The sequence below is a fragment of the Kogia breviceps genome, chromosome 3 (genome assembly GCF_026419965.1).
Source record: "Kogia breviceps isolate mKogBre1 chromosome 3, mKogBre1 haplotype 1, whole genome shotgun sequence".
Classification (NCBI taxonomy): Eukaryota; Metazoa; Chordata; class Mammalia; order Artiodactyla; family Physeteridae; genus Kogia; species Kogia breviceps.
In genome coordinates, this window is record NC_081312.1 from 107,770,246 (window position 1) to 107,788,720 (window position 18,475).

The window sequence follows — 18,475 nt, forward strand, 5'->3', positions numbered from 1 at the left end:
CATCTTAATTCCACTTATGTCTTACCTCTCTCTAATGTCTTTTTTCATTTGGTTCTTTTTTTATAATTTCCATTTATCTTTTGAACTGTCTCATCTATCGATATTTTTCTGTTCTTGCCATTGCTCCATTCATTTCTATATGATGTTTGTAATAGATTTTCAGAGTTCTTATCTTACTTCCAGAATATAGGTCTAACAATGCCTTTATCATGTGCTTTTCATTTGACCCATCACAAAGCATTTTCACAAAGTCTTTATTTGGTGGAATACAACTTTAGAATTTCTCACTTAAAAAGAAAACTGTTCTGCCACTAATTTGCATAGCATTGTAGACAGGATTACTGACTATTTGCAGAATGAAGAATTCAGAGAGGAAATAAGTGAAGAAATGAAATGACAAAGGTGATAAAGGACCAAGGAACCGTGATTTGTGTGACGAGGACTAGACATGCGGGGATGCCTGTACAATAAATAATTACATAGAACCAATTGTTGTACTTGATTTTTAAATGAATTTCATGTATTTTCTGATCTGATTTATATTCTTTGTGATGTTCTGCTGCAGGTCAAAGGCTAGAAAGTTATCATACTTCAAGAAGGAAAGGTGAGCAGCTACTCAGGTGCTATTGAAAGTTTTGGTCTGTGTTATGGCCAGTGATGTGAGAAATTCAAGTCCTGTTGGCTCATTCTTTCAGGCACTCAGGGAGCATGCTTTTATGATAGATTTTTTCCCCATAGGTATGCCTACTTTGTTAATGGAATCTTCATTATTGTTTCTTTCCTTTATTAAATAAAAATCTCTCTTTGAAGTAACTTGGTTAACATTTAAGAACCATTGATAGATTTCCTTTTTATACCATTTTATTATGTATGAAAATAATCTTTTAATGAAATTTAAATGTGCCAAAATATTAATTTATCTTTTTATTACTAGCATTTCAGAGCATAGATTTTTTACTCATATTTTTATGATAATAAAAACTTATTTGCAAATATTACTCCACTACTCCTTGAAATTTTAGTTGACTTAATTTTTGTATTTTCTCAATAGATTTTATTTAATTTTATTCAAAAAAATCCATGGTTATGTGCCTACTGTGCTGTGTAGATGAGGGTTCCATTGTTCAACTACTAAACAAAATGTCTACTGTATATGTGCTGTTTTTTATTCATAATGCAGTAGATAAGCCTGAAGAAAATAAGCCTGGCTATGGAAATGCTTATTTGTTGGGAGGGTGTTTGTCTGGATCGATGATGAGAAAAATTGTCTGAGGATGCTGAGGGACTCATTCCAGATGTCAATCTGAGGTCCAGATGAATGCCCCTCTAATAGGACAAATAAGACCCTCATAGCCTGGCTTTATTAGGTAACCCCTCATTGACGATATAATACTGCTGCAAGCATGCCTTTTCTTTCTCCCAGGGCAAGGCATTATTAGTATCCTATCTGATGAGGCAATGTTCACTGTATATATGCTAAGTGACCCAAGACTTGCTTCATTGTGCTCACTTTGAACAGAGATGTAGATAGAACTTGTTTAAAGGAAATGTTCTTGAGTAATAAATGAGGAAACAAAAGAAATGTTGCATTAAGAAGGGGTCAAGCAACTGTGATGGGTACTGAAAGCCTCATTAGTGTTGGACTAAAAGAAGGGAACCATGCATGCCTATAATAAATATTGACCATGGAGTCAGTATTAGTGCTTTGTTATTTTTAGTGTTGAGTATTTTTTGAGACTATATCTTTCTTTTTTGTTGTTGTTGTTGTTTATTTATGGTTTTCTGAGGTAGAAGGGCTGAAATGAGGGCCTCCACTTCAGAGAATAGGGGTGAGTAGCTATACCTGAGTCCTTTAAAATTCATATGTCATGTGCTTTGTGCCACACCCTGAAGTCTCTGTGTTCATCTGTTCAATGGCTTACTCGATTATATCTTCATCATGTGTCCTTTTCTTTGGTGATTACCTCTACCCTCATTTCCAAATTTTAAATTTTATTTTATCTGAGTTTTGGGTGGACTGACAAATGGAGAATCTTGGAAAATTGTTGGTTTTTTCATACATTTTCTTATTGCAGTGAAATATCCTTTGGTGAAATTAAGCTGTGCTTGGGAGTTTCTGTAACAAATTATGGTTTCAGAATGTTGGCCCCATGATTGAGATCATCATAGTTAGAGAATTTTGGTCAGATCCATAAAATTGTTATGGGTCATTATTGCTACTCTTCTCAGTGTTGAATTTGACTTTAATTAGGTGTTTTTCATTTTTTGATGTGAAAAATTATATATTAAACTTTCTGCGATCTTTCTAAGGCCATGAAGATTTTAAATGATAAAGAACGTTGAAGTACTTCATTTTTCTGAAACACAAAAATTTCAATTTTCCATAGTACATTAATTTCACAAAAGATATTGGGTTGGGTTAATCAAGAGTAGAGATAGTGAAATTTCATATATTAAACAATTAATCATTATTTGTTGTTCAAATTGAAAAATCCATCAATAAGGAAAATGGTCTGTATATTCCTTGGCATGATTACACAGGTTTTATGTTACCTAGGGCCTGGTGTTTAATACTTTAGAAATGGGTAAACTTTGTTTTTCTCTTGACAAAGTTATGGTCACAAATTCTTTGAAGTAATAATTATTTTTGTCATTTTTATACTTATTTATTTATTTTTGTATTGTTGTATATGTTTTCACTTCTCCAGAACCTAGCAAAGTAATTCAAATGAACTCAATAACAACTAATAAAATAGCCATGAACATTAATAATTGTAATATTAGGGAGGAAAAGAACCCTACCAGATACTGACATGAACTGTAGAAACTCTTATCATTAAAAAACATTTGAGTATAATTATGAATGACAGGAACACTAGAACATATTTTGGTCTAATAAATATGATCCTAAAATTTCATAATTGTTTATTTATCCATGTTAGTATATAAGTTGATTTGTAATGCATGGTTGCTGTCTTAATGTGTAGAATTAAATTGACATATAGTATTAATGCTGTAAATGGCAAGTATTAAAAATGTACAACCCAGGGTGTTTTAACAAAGAAGTACTTTTTCCTAAGATTGGGAACAAGATGATGTCCTGTCTCATCACTTCTTTTTTTTAATTGAAGTATAGTTGATGTAAAATATTATATGTTACAGGTATAAATATAGTGATTCACAATTTTTAAAGGTTGTACTCCATTTGTAATTATTATAGAATATTGCTTATATTTCCCATGTTGTACAATATAGCTTGTAGCTTATTTTATACCTAATAGTTTATACCTGTTAATCCACTACACCTAATTCATCCCCTCCCTTCCCTCTCCCCAATGGTAACCACTACTTTGTTCTGTATCTGTGAGTCTACTTCTTTTTGTTACATTCACTAGTTTGTGAGGTCCTTGTGATGTCCTTGTCTGGCTTTGGTATCACTGTTAAGTTGGCATCATAGTATGAGTTAGGAAGTGTTTCTTCCTCCTCTATTTTTTGAAAGAGTTTGAGAAGTATTGATGTCAATTCTTCCTTAAATGTTTGATAGAATTCACCAGTGAAGCATATGGTCCTAGGCTTTTCTTTGCTGGTAGTTTTTTTTTTTTTTTTTTAATTTCTGACTCAGTCACTTTTTTATAAATCTGTCATGGTCCATCTGGGCCGTCATAACAAGACACCACTGACCAGGTAGCGTATAAACAATAGAAATTTATTTTTCAAATTTTGGATGCTGGAATACCAGCATGGTTGAAATCAGGGCATTGGTATGCTCGGGTAAGGACCCTCTTCTGAGTTGAAGACTTCTTGTATCTTCACATGGTGAAAGGAATAAAAGAGTTTAGTGGAGGTCTCTTTTATAAGAAGGGAATCTCATTCACCAGGTCTCCACCATTATGGTCCAAACACTTCCCAAAGGCCCTACCTACTAATATGTTAACTTTTGGGGGTTGCGATTTTAAAATATGAATTTTGGGGGGACACAAAAATTCATACCGTAGCAACGTCTATTAGGATTTTCAATTTATTCTTGAGTTATTTTTGATAATTTTTATGTTTTTTGGAATTAGTCCATTACATCTAGGTTGTTTAATTTGTTGGTATACACTTGTTCCTAGTATTGTTTATAACCCTTTTCATTTCTTTGAAATCAGTAATAATGTGCCTGTGTCCATTTGTGACATTAGTAAGTTGAATCTTCTCTCTTTTCCTCTGGTCAGTTTAGCTAAAACTTTCTGAATTTTGTTGAAGTTTTCAAAGAATCCGTTTTTGGTTTCATTGATTTTTAATTTTTTATTCAATTGATTATTTCAATCTTTAATCTTTATTATTTTCTATGCTAATCTTTTTTTTTCTTCCTTTTCTTGCTTTATGTTTGGGTTTCGCTTCTTCTACCTTCTTAAGGTATAAGGTTATATTATTGACTTGAACTCTTTCTTCATTTTTTAATGTAAGTTTTAACAGCTATAAAATTTTCCCCTCAAGTACTGCTTTTGGCATCTCATAAGTTTTGGAATGTTGTGTGATAATTTTTATTGATCTCAAATAATTTAATAATTTACCTTGAGAATGAGAGAATCTTATTTGATTCATTGTTCATTAAGAATGTGTTTTTTAATCTCCACTTGTGTGTGAGTCTTCTAAAATTCCTTCTGTTACTGATTTCTAATTTAATTCCATGTGGTCAGTGAACATACTTTGTATGATTTCAATGTTTTAAAATTTATTTGAACTTATTTTGGGTGTTATTCTGGTTTATTCTGAAGACTGTTCCTTATGCACTTGAGAAAAATGTGTAATCTTCTGCTTTTAGGTGGAGTGTTCTGTGTAAGTTCGTTAGGTGTAGTTGATTTATGGTGTTGTTCAAGTGCTCTATTTCTAGAATTATCTTCTTTCTAATTTTTCTATTGGTTATTAAAAGTAAGACATTGAAGTATCCACATATTGTAGAGATGTCTGTTTCTCTCTTCAATTCTGTGCAATTTTGCTTCAAATATTTTGGGACTCTGTTGTTAGGTTGTGTAAATGTTTATAATTGTCATATCTTCTTAATCAATTGACTCTTTTATCAATGTTTAATTGACCCCTGAAACAATTTTTGTTTGAAAACAAATTTTGTCTGATATTAGTATAGTCACTCTAGCTCTCTTTTGGTTACAACTTATATGAACTATTTATTTCATGCTTTACTTTTCAACCAGTTTTTCTCTTTGAATGTGAAGTGTGTCTCTGGCAGATAACATAGAGTTGGATCATGTTTTTAAGTCCATTTTGCCAATCTCTGTCTTTCATTATACATTTTATACCATTTCTGTTTAATGTAATTACTGATAAAGGAGGACTACTGCCATTTTGCTTTTCATTTTTATCTGTGTCTTACATATTTTTTGGTCTTCACTATTGCTTTTTTTTGTGTTAAGTAGATATTGTTGAGTGCACCATTTAAAATTCTTTATTTCCCTTTTGTTTTTACTATATATATTTTAAGTTATTTTCTTAGTGGTTGCCCTAGGGGTAACAATTAACTTCTTAATTTATAACAAACTAGTTCTAATTAATACCAATTTAATTTCAATAGTATATAAAATCTTTGCTTCCATATTGCTCCATTTCCCCTGTGTGTTGTCATTGTCACAAATTATGTCTCTATACTTATGTACTCATCACCACAGACTGATAACTTTTGTTTTATGCAGTTATTCAAGCATATGATAGGAAAAGAGAGGATTTACAAAAAACACATTAATATTGGCTTTTATATTCGCTTGTGAAGTTAACTTTACTGATATTATTTATTTATTGATGTGGATTCAAGTTATTGTATATGGTCCACTCATTTCAGCTTGACTCCCTTTGACATTTGTTGTAGGGCAATGCTGCTGTCAAAGAACATTCTCAGTTTTTGTTGTCTGAGAATGTCTTAATTTCTCCTTCATTTTTGTAAGGCATTATTGTCAGATCAAGAATTCCTAGTTGAATGTCTTTTTGTTGCATAACTTTGAAACTATCATCCTACTGCCTTCTGACCCCATGTTGTATGATGAAAAATCACTTGTTATTTTATTGAAGATCACTTCTATGTGATGAGTCCCTTCTCTATTGCTGCTTTCAAGGTTCTCTCTTTGACTTTCTATTTGAATAGTTTCATAATGCTGTGTCTCAGTATGAATCTGTTTGAATTTATCCTACATGGAGTTCATTAGACTGCTTATATAGGTAGTTTATCACTTTTCATCAACTTGGGGCAGTTTTGTCCATTATTACTTGAAATATACTTTCTGTTCCTTTCTTTCTTCTTTTGTGACTCTCATTATGCTTATGTTGGTACACTGGATGGTAGCCTCATAGTACTTTTAGGCTATGTCCATTAAAAAATAAATTTTCTCTTCCTATAACTGGATAATTTCAATTGACTTATCTTCAAGTTAGTTTTATTTTTTCAGCTCAATTTGTCATGGAGCCTTTTTGTGAGTTTTTCAACACTTGCTATTGTGGTTTTCAACTCCAGAATTTCTACTTGATTTGTTTGAAAACTTTCTGTCTCTTTATTGATACCCCTATTTCATGAGACAGTGCTTGTGGTGTTCATCTAGTTCTTAAATATGTTTTCCATTAGCTCTTTCAACACATTTAAAGTAACTGATTTAAAATATTTGTCTTTGAGTCGAATGTCTTGGCTTTTCAGGGAGAGTTTCTATTGCTTGTTCTTATATTTTTTTTTCTCTGTGTGTGGGAAATACTTCATTGTTTCCTTGAATGCCCAGTATTTTTATGTTGAAAATTGGACATTATGAATATCATAATGTGGCAACTCTGGAAATCAGACCATCTGCCTTACCTGTTTGTCTGTTGTTGCTTTTTGTTGTTGAAGTTATTTGTGGTATGTGTTCACTGAAGACTGTTTCATTAGATTTGTGGTCAGCTAAAAATTGGACAAAGATTTCCTTAGAAATCCTGAAGACAAAACATTTCCCTCTCTTTCAGAAGTCTCTCTGTGTATGTTAGTATATGCCTTTAACACTTAGCCAGGCATTTTAAACTTTCCCTTGGCCTCAATTTTTGCTTGTCAAGAGCCTCAAGTTCACTCACAGAGGAGACCTTAGGCCTTCTCAAGTCTTCTCTGGATAAACACATAACTCTGCATCTGTGCTGCCCTTATAGATTATGAGGAACACATGGAATCACCTGATAGCCATTACTCCAAAAACACAAAAAATTCATTCCTGAACTTTCCTCATAAGGTTTTGGTTTAATTTATTTTCTGTTACAACTGTAAACCATTGCATGAGGCAGCAGTGACGAACAATGGAAATTACCACCAATTTAGCTGCTATAACATTGAGTGACTTCTGAATTAGAAGAAAGAAAAGTAAGTCTTTGAACCAGTGTTTTAGGGAGCCAATATAAATCATAGATTAAAAGGAGAAATTATAATTCTTTGGATATGAGGTCAGTCTGACTCTTTCCACTACAAAAACCAGGAATGTGGAGTGTTATTCTTGATAATATCACTGACTTGGGGAATAAGACATGGGACTAGAGTCAGTTAAACAGCCCAAAGTTTCTGGATTTTAGAAATTGAACTATGTTTCTTGATTAAGAGATTGCCTAGTGACAGCTATTACTTGGTGAATTGGCAGATTTGCAAAAAAGTTGATAGTGCAAGCATTTACCACTTTTTCATTATTGTTTATGAAGTGACAGGTGTTGGAGTTCCTCATGTGTCAGATTTGGTGCTGTCACTTCTCATTTCATTTTTGATTTTACCAATCACTAATGAAGTCCATAATATCTTGAAAGGATTATAATCACTTGTGTATCTTCTCTTGAGAAGTGTCTATTAAAATAATCTCAACAATTTTAATTGAGTTATTTCTTTTCTTCTTCAGTTGAAAGAGCTGATTATATGATACAGGAGGAAAGATTTTATCAAAAATATAATTTGAAAATCACCCCTTGTGATTCTGCTGGTTACAGTTTATCTGTAAAATTAAATCCTTATTTCTCAAAATACAGTAATACTGGTAAAGAAAAATGTATGTAAATTTTTCATTTAACTTTTTGTGGAAAAGATATTTTATTGCTATTGTTCTTTTTGCCTTCAGTGAATAGGATAGTTTATATTTTGTAATAACATGAAATGGAATATAAAATATGTTGCATAACATAGGTGATTCATAATAAAAACAGGTCTAAGGATAATCTTTTTAAAACATGTGAAAAAAGAGCACATAATATTGGAGTATTTTCCACAAAGGTGTTATGTTCAGGAAAAAAGATAATATATTTTTTTAACATCTTTATTGGAGTATAATTGGTTTACAATGGTGTGTTAGTTTCTGCTCTATAACAAAGTGAATCAGCTATACATATATCCTCATATCTCCTCTCTCTTGCCTCTCCTTCCCACCCTCCCTATCCCATCCCTCTAGGTGGTCACAAAGCACTGAGCTGATCTCCCTGTGCTATGCGGCTGCTTCCCACAAGCTATCTATTTTACATTTGGGAGTGTATATATGTCCATGCCACTCTCTAACTTCGTCCCAGCTTACCATTCCCCCTCCCCCTGTCCTCAAGTACATTGCCTATGTCTGTGTCTTTATTCCGGTCCTGCCCCTAGCTTCTTCAGAACCATTTTTTTTTAGATTCAATATATATACATTAGCATACGATATTTGTTTTTCTCTTTCTGACTTACTTCACTCTGTATGACAGACTCTAGGTCCATCCACCTCACTACAAATAACTCAACTTCATTTCTTTTTATGGCTAATATTCCATTGTGTATATGTGCCACATCTTCTTATCCATTCATCTGTCAGTGGACACATAGGTTGCTTCCATGTCCTGGCTATTGTAAATAGAGCTGCAATGAACATTTTGGTACATGACTCTTTTTGAATTATTGTTTTCTCAGGGTATATGCCCAGTAGTGGGATTGCTGGGTTGTATGGTAGTTCTATTTATAGTTTTTTAAGGAACCTCCATACTGTTCTCCATAGTGGCTGTATCAATTTACATTCCCACCAACAGTGCAGGAGGGTTCTCTTTTCTCCACACCCTCTCCAGCCTTTACTGTTTATAAATTTTTTGATGGTGGCCATTCTGACTGGTATGAGGTGATACCTCATTGTAGTTTTGATTTGCATTTCTCTAATGATTAGCGATGGTAAGCATCCTTTCATGTGTTTGTTGGCAAGAAGAAAGATAGTATTTTTAGAAAGGAACTCTGTGAGGGACATTGCTTAAGGGTTTATAAATATCCATGAACATATCAGGTGAGAGGTACAAATTATGTGTTGGTAAGGGCAGTGATACCCTTTCATGGGAGAATATAACATAGGACAAAAAGTATGAAAAATGAAAAATAAGAAGATTTGACAAAATGTGAAGATTTTCACTTAGGTGGCAGATCCTGGCATGAAGCACAAATCATAGTGTGCATGGGAATTCTTTGCATTTCACATGGCATAGGCCACAGTGATGTGTGGGAGGAATGCCATTTCACTACACACACAAAAACACAAACGAACAAACACATACAGGCAAACGTAAGTGACTAATGTCCTACACTCCTGCCATCAGACATGCATTCAGTCCTGCATAAGGGAAAGATGTAGTTGGAAGCAGGTGCAGGACCTACCCCCAGGTAAACATTGGCATGAATCTTCTTCTGTGAGGACCCAGGTCTGATTCTGAAGCCCGCGTGTGATTTCTGTCCATTTCTCAGGTGGAATTGCCAGGCAAGGCTGGCTGTCCGCTAAGACAAGAACACCTTCGCGTGGTATGATGACTGGAGGTATGAGGGAGACACGAAAGAAGTGGGGCAGGCCCAGGGTGCTGAACCTGGCCATGATTCTCTCAGGGCCATAGGCATTCCCCAACCCCTTGGTCCTTGGGGACCATATTCCAGGCTCACGCCCAGGTAAATGTTCACATGAATCATGTTCTCTGAGGACGCTGGTCCAATTCTGAAGCCTGAGGGATTTCTGTCCACTTCTCAGGTGCAGTTGCTGGACAAGGCTGGCCATTGGCAAAGACAAGACCTTCGCATTGTCCAATGACTGTATGTGCTAAGGAGAACTGGAAAAATTGAGACAGGAACATGTTGCTGAGTGTAGCCGCAGATAACTCAGAACGGTAGGCATTCACCGACTCTAAAATGTGCATTGGATATTAGGGTTTCCTCAGACTGGACAGTGGCTAGAAGAGTGGATTGACTGCTGCTCTTGCTGACTGGCCTAAAGATTGTGGATTCCCCAGGCTTTTGGAGTACTCCGGGGTCATGGCTCCTCTGCAGAGCCTCGTAGCCTGACCGGTTGTGTTCTGTAGCGTCCTGGGATGTGCTTAGACCTATGATGACACCCTTGAATGCATTCGTTGGAAACTCTGAACAAAATGAGTGAGAACGCTGTACCATCTCCTCATCAAAACGGAGGTCCATGGAGTTTCCTCTCTGGGGTAGGGGAGAGTGAGGGGTAAGAAGCAGCGTCCCCTGCCGACATGCATGCAAACACCACCCAGGGCTCCAGCATTGGAGGGGCTCCTGTCTAAGGGACAAATGTGTCTGTACAAGAGCTGGGACGTCCATGAATCCCAGGTCCCTGCTGAGAGGCCGGTGAGGGCTTGCGAGGCACCTAGCTCCCCTTCTGGTCTTCAGAGTCGGAGTGTGTGCTCTTTTAGGCCCAGTGAGCTTGCAGCTTGGATAGGTGTGTTTTGGCCAGGATCACAATTTATGCATGCGGCTTCTGGGTTTGAGTCCAGAAGCCAAAATGAGGAAGCTTCCTGTATTGCAGCCTGGAGCCTCACGCCAGGCCTGTGGCCTTCCCCGATTTTGCGTGTGGCGCGGTGAGGTTCTCAAGTGCCCAGTGGGTCTCGAGCAGTGCGTGGCGGTGGGCTCGGGTTGAGCATCTGCAGAAGGGTGGTGAGGGAGTAGGCTTTGCCATTGCCCTTGTGAGCTCCTGTACTGCAACTCCCGGCACTGCGTTGGCTGCCAGTGGGTCACGGTGGAGTGGGGTGAGGCCGGAGTGCTGTATTTAGGCCTGCGTGGTGGCTGACGGACTGGACAGAAAGGTAAGACGTGATGAGGACAGGTCCTGCGTGATGTTGTGGCATGGGCTGACATCATTGGGTTGCAGGCACTGGCCTCGTCTTCCCAAGGATGTGTCATGTTCATGCTGGGCTGGCATCAGCTGCCTATGGAGGGGATGGCTTTGGCAGTTCATGTGGATGCGGTGAGGTAGGTAACCTGCCTAGACTTGTGATTCCATTGCGGGAGGAATGACGCCCCAAGGGTGTCTTGTGGGACGTAGAGAAGATAGACATGCTGAGGCGTCTGTGCCGGTCTCCTTGGGGGTAGGTGAGTTATGCGAACGTGGCCTTTGGCCACTCTGTTCCCTGATTTGGGAATGTGCAAAGCGAAGGTGTTTCTCCCAGCGGGCATGACGCGGCCGGCCCGTGTGGCAGGCAGGCTTTTCGAACAGCCAGAGGTTTATCTGGAGCAGTCCGTTGGCGGGGCAGAGGTGGGTGTCACTGTTGCGATGCCAGGTGCGCTGCCGTGGACAGCCACTGTTCCCTTTGAAGCTTCCAGGTCCCCTCGCATGGCACAGGTCTTCCGTTTGAAACCTGTCTGTGGTCCTCGGGGACAGTGCCTTTGATCTCTGTTAGGTTCTTAGTAGTGTCGCTGTGGCATGGCAGAAGCGCCAGGATGCACGGGGTAAGGTCGGTGTCATGAAAGCAGACATGCTTGCGGTCTGTCTTCCCTGGTGTACAGTGTCCCCGTGTGTGCTTCCGGTAGGGTCAAGTTGCCCTGTGAGCAGGAGGAGGGCACATAGGACGAAGCTGTCCAGCATTTGAGCGCTTACTCCGGATTCAGGGCCGCGAACCCTTCCGGCCGGGCGCGGGCGACACTTGGCCGGGAAGGTGGCCTAGTTTCCGCCGTGGGGCTGGGACCTGGGTCATGGTTGCTGAAGCCGCCCGCTTCCTGTGGTGGACACTCCCATGGGTCCTCGGAAAGTGATTTGGCCTATTTGGCGAGAATTGTCACTTGGGCTGAATTTGGTTAGCCCCTGAGAGGTGCCGGGCCGCATCTTGTCTGTAGGCAGCTGCACAAAAGTATTGGCCCGCCCACAGGGTGTTTCCTTGCTTCCAGAGGCGCTGGGGGTGGCCCCAAGTGCACATCAGATGTGCTACAAGCTGGCAGGATCTCCTGTGGCCTATGTCAACAGCCCCTGGGGGTCAAAGTTCACCTTCAGCCTCTTGAAACTTGCAGGGGTCTTTCTCCATTCAATTGGGGGGGTCCAAAGCCACGGCGCTGTGTATCAACTGTGGGTTTCATTGTTCGAGGTCTCAGCAGAGGGCCACAGCGACACACAGAGACCAGGATGCGGAATCAGAGGCACGCAAAGAAGCCCAGAAGCGCGCGTCCTCGTGCGCGGTCACAGTGACACACGCTCACGCGCGTGAACACACGCATATTCCCTCTCTGACACCGGCCAACGTACGTGCCGAACTTCCTGCAGTTGTGCAGTTAGACAAACATTGAGTTCTCGGTAAGGGTAGAGGTCCTTGGGAAGCAGGGTCTGGGCTCAAGCCCAGGTAAAAATGCGTGTGAATCATGTTCTCTTAGGAACGCGGTCCAATTCTGAAGCCTGTGTGATTTATGGGCAGTGCTCAGGCGCAGCTGCTGGGCAAGGCTGGCCGTCGGCAAAGACCAGAAGACCTTCGCGTTGTCTGATGACTGGACGTGCTAAGGAGAATTGGAAGAACGGGGCGGGCGCATGTTGCTAAGTGTGGCCGTGGCTAACTCTGGAAGGTAGGCATTCACCCAGCCTAAGATGTGCCATTGGATATTAGGTTTTCCTCAGACGGGCCCAGTGGCTGCCAGAGTGGATTGAGTGTTGCTCTTGAGTCCTCTGGCCTGAGGACTGTGGATTCCCCAGGGTTTTGGAGTACCAGGGGGTCATGGACCCTCTGCCGACCCCCACGGCATGCCCGCTTGTGTGCTGCAGCCTCCCAGCACGTGCTTGGATCGATGATGACACCCTTGTATGCATTCCTTGGAAAATCTGAACAAAATGAGTGAGAACCCTCTACCGTCTCCTCATCGAAACTGAGGTCCAGCACGTTTCCTCTCTCGGGGGTAGGGGACCGTGAGGAGGGCGGGCCAGCGTCCCCTGCTGACATGCATGCAAACACCACCCAGGGCTCCTAATATTGGAGGGGCCCCTGTCTGAGGGTCGACTGTGTATACCCATAAGCTGGCTCACCTATGAATATCAGGTGTCTGCTGCAAGGCCGTTGAGGCCATGCGAGGGAGCGTGATCTCCTGCTGGTCTTGAGAGTCGGAGTGTGTGCTGGTGTCGGCCAGGTGAGCTTGCAGCTTGGCAAAGTGTGTTTTGGCCAGGATCACGCTTGGTGCATGCCGCTTCGGGGTTTAATTCTGGAGGCCAAAATGAGCAAGCTTCTCTGGTTGGAACCCGGAGCCTCAGGCCAGGCCTGTGGCCCACCGTGTTCTTGCGTTTGGCACGGTGAGTTTCTTGAGTGCCAAGTGAGGCTGGAGCTGTAGACGGGTGTGGCTCGTGTTGGGCGTCGGCCTAATGCGGCTGATGGATCAGGCCTGGGTGTTGCCCTTGTGTGCTCCTCTACTTTAACTGCCCGCACAGTGCTGGGGACAAGTGGGTCATCGTGGAGTGGGGTGAGGACCGTGCTGCACTTAAGCCTGCGTGGTGGCTGATGGCCGGGACAGGAATGTACGGGAGGATGAGGACAGGTCCTCTGTGATGTCATGAAATGGGCTGTCATCATTGGGTGGCAGGTGCTGGCCTCGGCTTCCCAAGGATGTGTCCTGTTTGTGATGGGCTGGCATCAGCTGCCTAAGAAGGGGAGGCTTTGACAGTTCATGAGGATGCGGTGAGGTAGGTAACTTGTGTTCAGTTGCGATCCCTTTGCCGGAGGAATGACTCCCAAAGGGTGTCTTGCGGGACCTAGAGTAGATGGACATGCTGAGGTATTTGTGCCGGCCTCCGAGGAGGAAGGTGAGTTATGCGAACATGTGATTTGGCCGCTTTGTTCCCCCGTTTGAGAATGTGCAGCGCGAAAGTGTTTCTCCCAGAGGGCATGACGTGGCCGGCCCGTGTGGCACGTGGGCCTTTCAAGCAGGCAGAGGTTTATGAGGGCCGGAGATGGGGCACCGTTGCGATGGCCGGTGCACTGCTGCGGACAGCCACTGTGCCCTTTCAGATTTGCAAGTCCCCTTGCATGACAGAGGTCTTCCATTGAATGTCTGTGTGTGATCCTCGGGGACGGTGGCCTTGAAGTCTGTGAGGTCCTCGGGAGTGTCGCTGTGGCTGTGAAGAAGTGCCAGAATGCATGGGGTGTGGTCAGCGTCCTCAAAGCAGACATGTATGCGGTCTGTCTTCCTTGGTGTACAGTGTCACCATGTCCACATGATGTCTGTGGCTTTGAGCAAGGTCGAGTCGCCGTGCGGGCAGGAGGTGGGCACATAGGACGAGGCTGTCAAGCATTTGAGCGTCTCCTCCGGGTTGAGGGCTGCAAAACCTGCCGCATGGAGCTGGTGAGACGTGGCCGGGAAAATGGCCTAGTTTCCGTTGTGGGGTTCCCACCTGGGTCATGGTTGCTAAAGCCCACCACTTCCCGTGGTGGGCATTCCCAAGGGTCCACAGAACGTGATTTGTCCTAGGTGGCGAGAAGTGGCACTTGGCACTTGGGCTGAAGTCCGCTAGCCCCTTGAGCGGTGCGGGGCTGCGTCTTGCCTGTAGTCAGCTGAAGGTCAGTGTCAACGCCAACCTTGGGAAGTTTCCTTGCTTCCAAAAGTGCTGGGAGTGGCCCCAGGTGGACATCAGATGTGCTACTAGGTGGCAGGGTCTCCAGGTCCACGTAAATGGGACACCCACGGCCGGGAGGGAGGTCTGGACCAAACTCTGTGCTTTGGTCAGAAGGCATGGCTGTGGGAGAGCGGGAGACCGTTGCCTATTTCAACAGCGTCTGGGGGTCCACGTTCACACGTGGCCTCTTGAAGCTGACAGGCGTCTTTCTGCATTCGGTGGGGTGGTCCAAAGCCTCGGTGCTGTGTATAAACTGTGGCTTTTACTGTTCAAGGTCACTGCCGAGGGCCTCAAGCATACCCAAAGACCAAGACGCGGATTCAGAGCCCCAGAGAGAAACCCACAAGTGCGTCACGCTGCGCAGTGATTGTCACGGCCTCGCGCACTCAGGAACACACACACACACACACACTCACACACAACGGCCGACGTACGTGCCTAACTTACTGCAGTCGTGCTGTCAGACAAACATTAAGTTCTTCGTAAGGGCTAGAGGTCCTTGTGAAGCAGGTTCGGAGCTCTGGCCCAGGTAAATGTTCTCAGGAATCATGTTCTAAGGACGCTGGTCCAATTCTGAATCCTGAGTGATTTCTGTCCACTTCTCAGGTGCGGTTGATTGGCAAGGCTGGCCGATGGCAAAGGGAAGAGGACGTTTGCGTGGTCCGATGACTGGAGGTGAAGAGGAGAACTGGAAAGAGTGAGGTGGGCCACGTTGCCGAGCGTGGACGTGGATAACACAGGTCGGTAGGCATTCAACCACCCCGAGACGTACCATTGGGTATTAGGTTTCCCTCTGACGGGCCCAGTGGCTGCAAGAGTGGATTGACTGTCGCTCTTGCTGAGAGGCCTGAGGGCTGTGTATTTCCCACTCTTTTGGCGTACTCTGAGGTCTAGGCTCCTCTGAACAGCCCCACGGCCTGCCCGGCTGTGTGCTACAGCGTCCCAGCATGTGCTTCGATCGACGATGACACCCTTGTATGCATTCCTTGGAAAATCTGAACAAAATGAGTGAGAACGCTGTACCGTCTCCTCCTCGAAACTGAGGTCCAGGACGTTTCCTCTCTCGGGGATAGGGGACTGTGAGGAGTGAGGGCCAGCGTCCCCTGCCGACATGCATGCAAACACCACCCGGGGCTCGAGCATTGGAGGGGCTCCTGCCTAAGGTTCAACCATGTCTGTACGAGAGCTGGGTCGTCCATGAATCCCAGGTCCCTGCTGAGAGGCCGGTGAGGGCTTGCGAGGCACCTAGCTCCCCTTCTGGTCTTCAGAGTTGGAGTGTGTGCTCTTTTAGGCCCAGTGAGCTTGCAGCTTGGATAGGTGTGTTTTGGCCAGGATCACACTTTATTCATGCCGCTTCTGGGTTTGAGTCCGGAAGCCAAAATGAGCAAGCTTCCTTTGTTGCAGCCTGGAGCCTCACGCCAGGTCTGTGGCCTTCCCCGATTTTGCGTGTGGTGCGGTGAGGTTCTCGAGTGCCCAGTGCGTCTCAAGCAGTGCGTGGCGGTGGGCTCGGGTTGAGCATCTGCAGAAGGGTGGTGAGGGAGTAGGCTTTGCCGTTGCCCTTGTGAGCTCCTGTACTGCAACTCCCGGCACTGCGTTGGCTGCCAGTGGGTCACGGTGGAGTGGGGTGAGGCCGGAGTGCTGTATTTAGGCCTGCGTGGCGGCTGACGGACTGGACAGAAAGGTAAGCCGTGATGAGGACAGGTCCTGCGTGATGTTGTGGCATGGGCTGGCATCATTGGGTTGCAGGCACTGGCCTCGTCTTCCCAAGGATGTGTCATGTTCATGCTGGGCTGGCATCAGCTGCCTATGGAGGGGATGGCTTTGGCAGTTCATGTGGATGCGGTGAGGTAGGTAACCTGCCTAGACTTGTGATTCCATTGCGGGAGTAATGACGCCCCAAGGGTGTCTTGCGGGTCGTAGAGAAGATAGACATGCTGAGGCGTCTGTGCCGGTCTCCTTGGGGGTAGGTGAGTTATGTGAACGTGCCCTTTGGCCACTCTGTTCCCTGATTTGGGAATGTGCAAAGCGAAGGTGTTTCTCCCAGCGGGCATGACGCGGCCGGCCCGTGTGGCAGGCAGGCTTTTCGAACAGCCAGAGGTTTATCTGGAGCAGTCCGTTGGCGGGGCAGAGGTGGGTGTCACTGTTGTGATGCCAGGTGCGCTGCCGTGGACAGCCACTGTTCCCTTTGAAGCTTCCAGGTCCCCTCGCGTGGCACAGGTCTTCCGTTTGAAATCTGTCTGTGGTCCTCGGGGACAGTGCCTTTGATCTCTGTTAGGTTCTTAGTAGTGTCGCTGTGGCAGGGCAGAAGTGCCAGGATGCATGGGGTAAGGTCGGTGTCATGAAAGCAGACATGCTTGCGGTCTGTCTTCCCTGGTGTACAGTGTCCCCGTGTGTGCTTCCGGTAGGGTCAAGTTGCCCTGTGAGCAGGAGGAGGGCACATAGGACGAAGCTGTCCAGCATTTGAGTGCTTACTCCGGATTCAGGGCCGCGAACCCTTCCGGCCGGGCGCGGGCGACACTTGGCCGGGAAGGTGGCCTAGTTTCCGCCGTGGGGCTGGGACCTGGGTCATGGTTGCTGAAGCCGCCCGCTTCCTGTGGTGGACACTCCCATGGGTCCTCGGAAAGTGATTTGGCCTATTTGGCGAGAATTGTCACTTGGGCTGAATTTGGTTAGCCCCTGAGAGGTGCCGGGCCGCATCTTGTCTGTAGGCAGCTGCACAAAAGTATTGGCCCGCCCACAGGGTGTTTCCTTGCTTCCAGAGGCGCTGGGGGTGGCCCCAAGTGCACATCAGATGTGCTACAAGCTGGCAGGATCTCCTGTGGCCTATGTCAACAGCCCCTGGGGGTCAAAGTTCACCTTCAGCCTCTTGAAACTTGCAGGGGTCTTTCTCCATTCAATTGGCGGTGTCCAAAGCCACGGCGCTGTGTATCAACTGTGGGTTTCATTGTTCGAGGTCTCAGCAGAGGGCCACAGCGACACACAGAGACCAGGATGCGGATTCAGAGGCACACAAAGAAGCCCAGAAGCGCGCGTCCTCGTACGCAGTCACAGTGACACACGCTCACACGCGTGAACACACGCATACTCCCTCTCTGACACCGGCCAACGTACGTGCCGAACTTCCTGCAGTTGTGCAGTTAGACAAACATTGAGTTCTCGGTAAGGGTAGAGGTCCTTGGGAAGCAGGGTCTGGTCTCAAGCCCAGGTAAAAATGCGTGTGAATCATGTTCTCTTAGGAACGCGGTCCATTTCTGAAGCCTGTGTGGTTTATGGGCAGTGCTCAGGCGCAGCTGCTGGGCAAGGCTGGCCGTCGGCAAAGACCAGAAGACCTTCGCGTTGTCTGATGACTGGACGTGCTAAGGAGAATTGGAAGAACGGGGCGGGCGCATGTTGCTAAGTGTGGCCGTGGCTAACTCTGGAAGGTAGGCATTCACCCAGCCTAAGATGTGCCATTGGATATTAGGTTTTCCTCAGACGGGCCCAGTGGCTGCCAGAGTGGATTGAGTGTTGCTCTTGAGTCCTCTGGCCTGAGGACTGTGGATTCCCCAGGGTTTTGGAGTACCAGGGGGTCATGGACCCTCTGCCGACCCCCACGGCATGCCCGCTTGTGTGCTGCAGCCTCCCAGCACGTGCTT

General features: G+C 44.5%; 4 non-coding genes across 4 annotated transcripts; all 4 read left to right on the forward strand.

Moving 5' to 3' along the window:
* Nucleotides 1-1,245: 1,245 nt before the first annotated feature.
* On the forward strand, nt 1,246-1,312 carry LOC131754206 (small nucleolar RNA SNORD109A). The gene has a single exon (XR_009335236.1). It is a non-coding gene; the product is annotated as a small nucleolar RNA SNORD109A (small nucleolar RNA).
* A 9,031-nt stretch (nt 1,313-10,343) lies between these two features.
* Nucleotides 10,344-10,436, forward strand: LOC131754080 (small nucleolar RNA SNORD116). The gene has a single exon (XR_009335128.1). It is a non-coding gene; the product is annotated as a small nucleolar RNA SNORD116 (small nucleolar RNA).
* A 2,585-nt stretch (nt 10,437-13,021) lies between these two features.
* LOC131753958 (small nucleolar RNA SNORD116) lies at nt 13,022-13,114 on the forward strand. The gene has a single exon (XR_009335011.1). It is a non-coding gene; the product is annotated as a small nucleolar RNA SNORD116 (small nucleolar RNA).
* A 2,681-nt stretch (nt 13,115-15,795) lies between these two features.
* Nucleotides 15,796-15,888, forward strand: LOC131754026 (small nucleolar RNA SNORD116). The gene has a single exon (XR_009335076.1). It is a non-coding gene; the product is annotated as a small nucleolar RNA SNORD116 (small nucleolar RNA).
* Nucleotides 15,889-18,475: the final 2,587 nt, after the last annotated feature.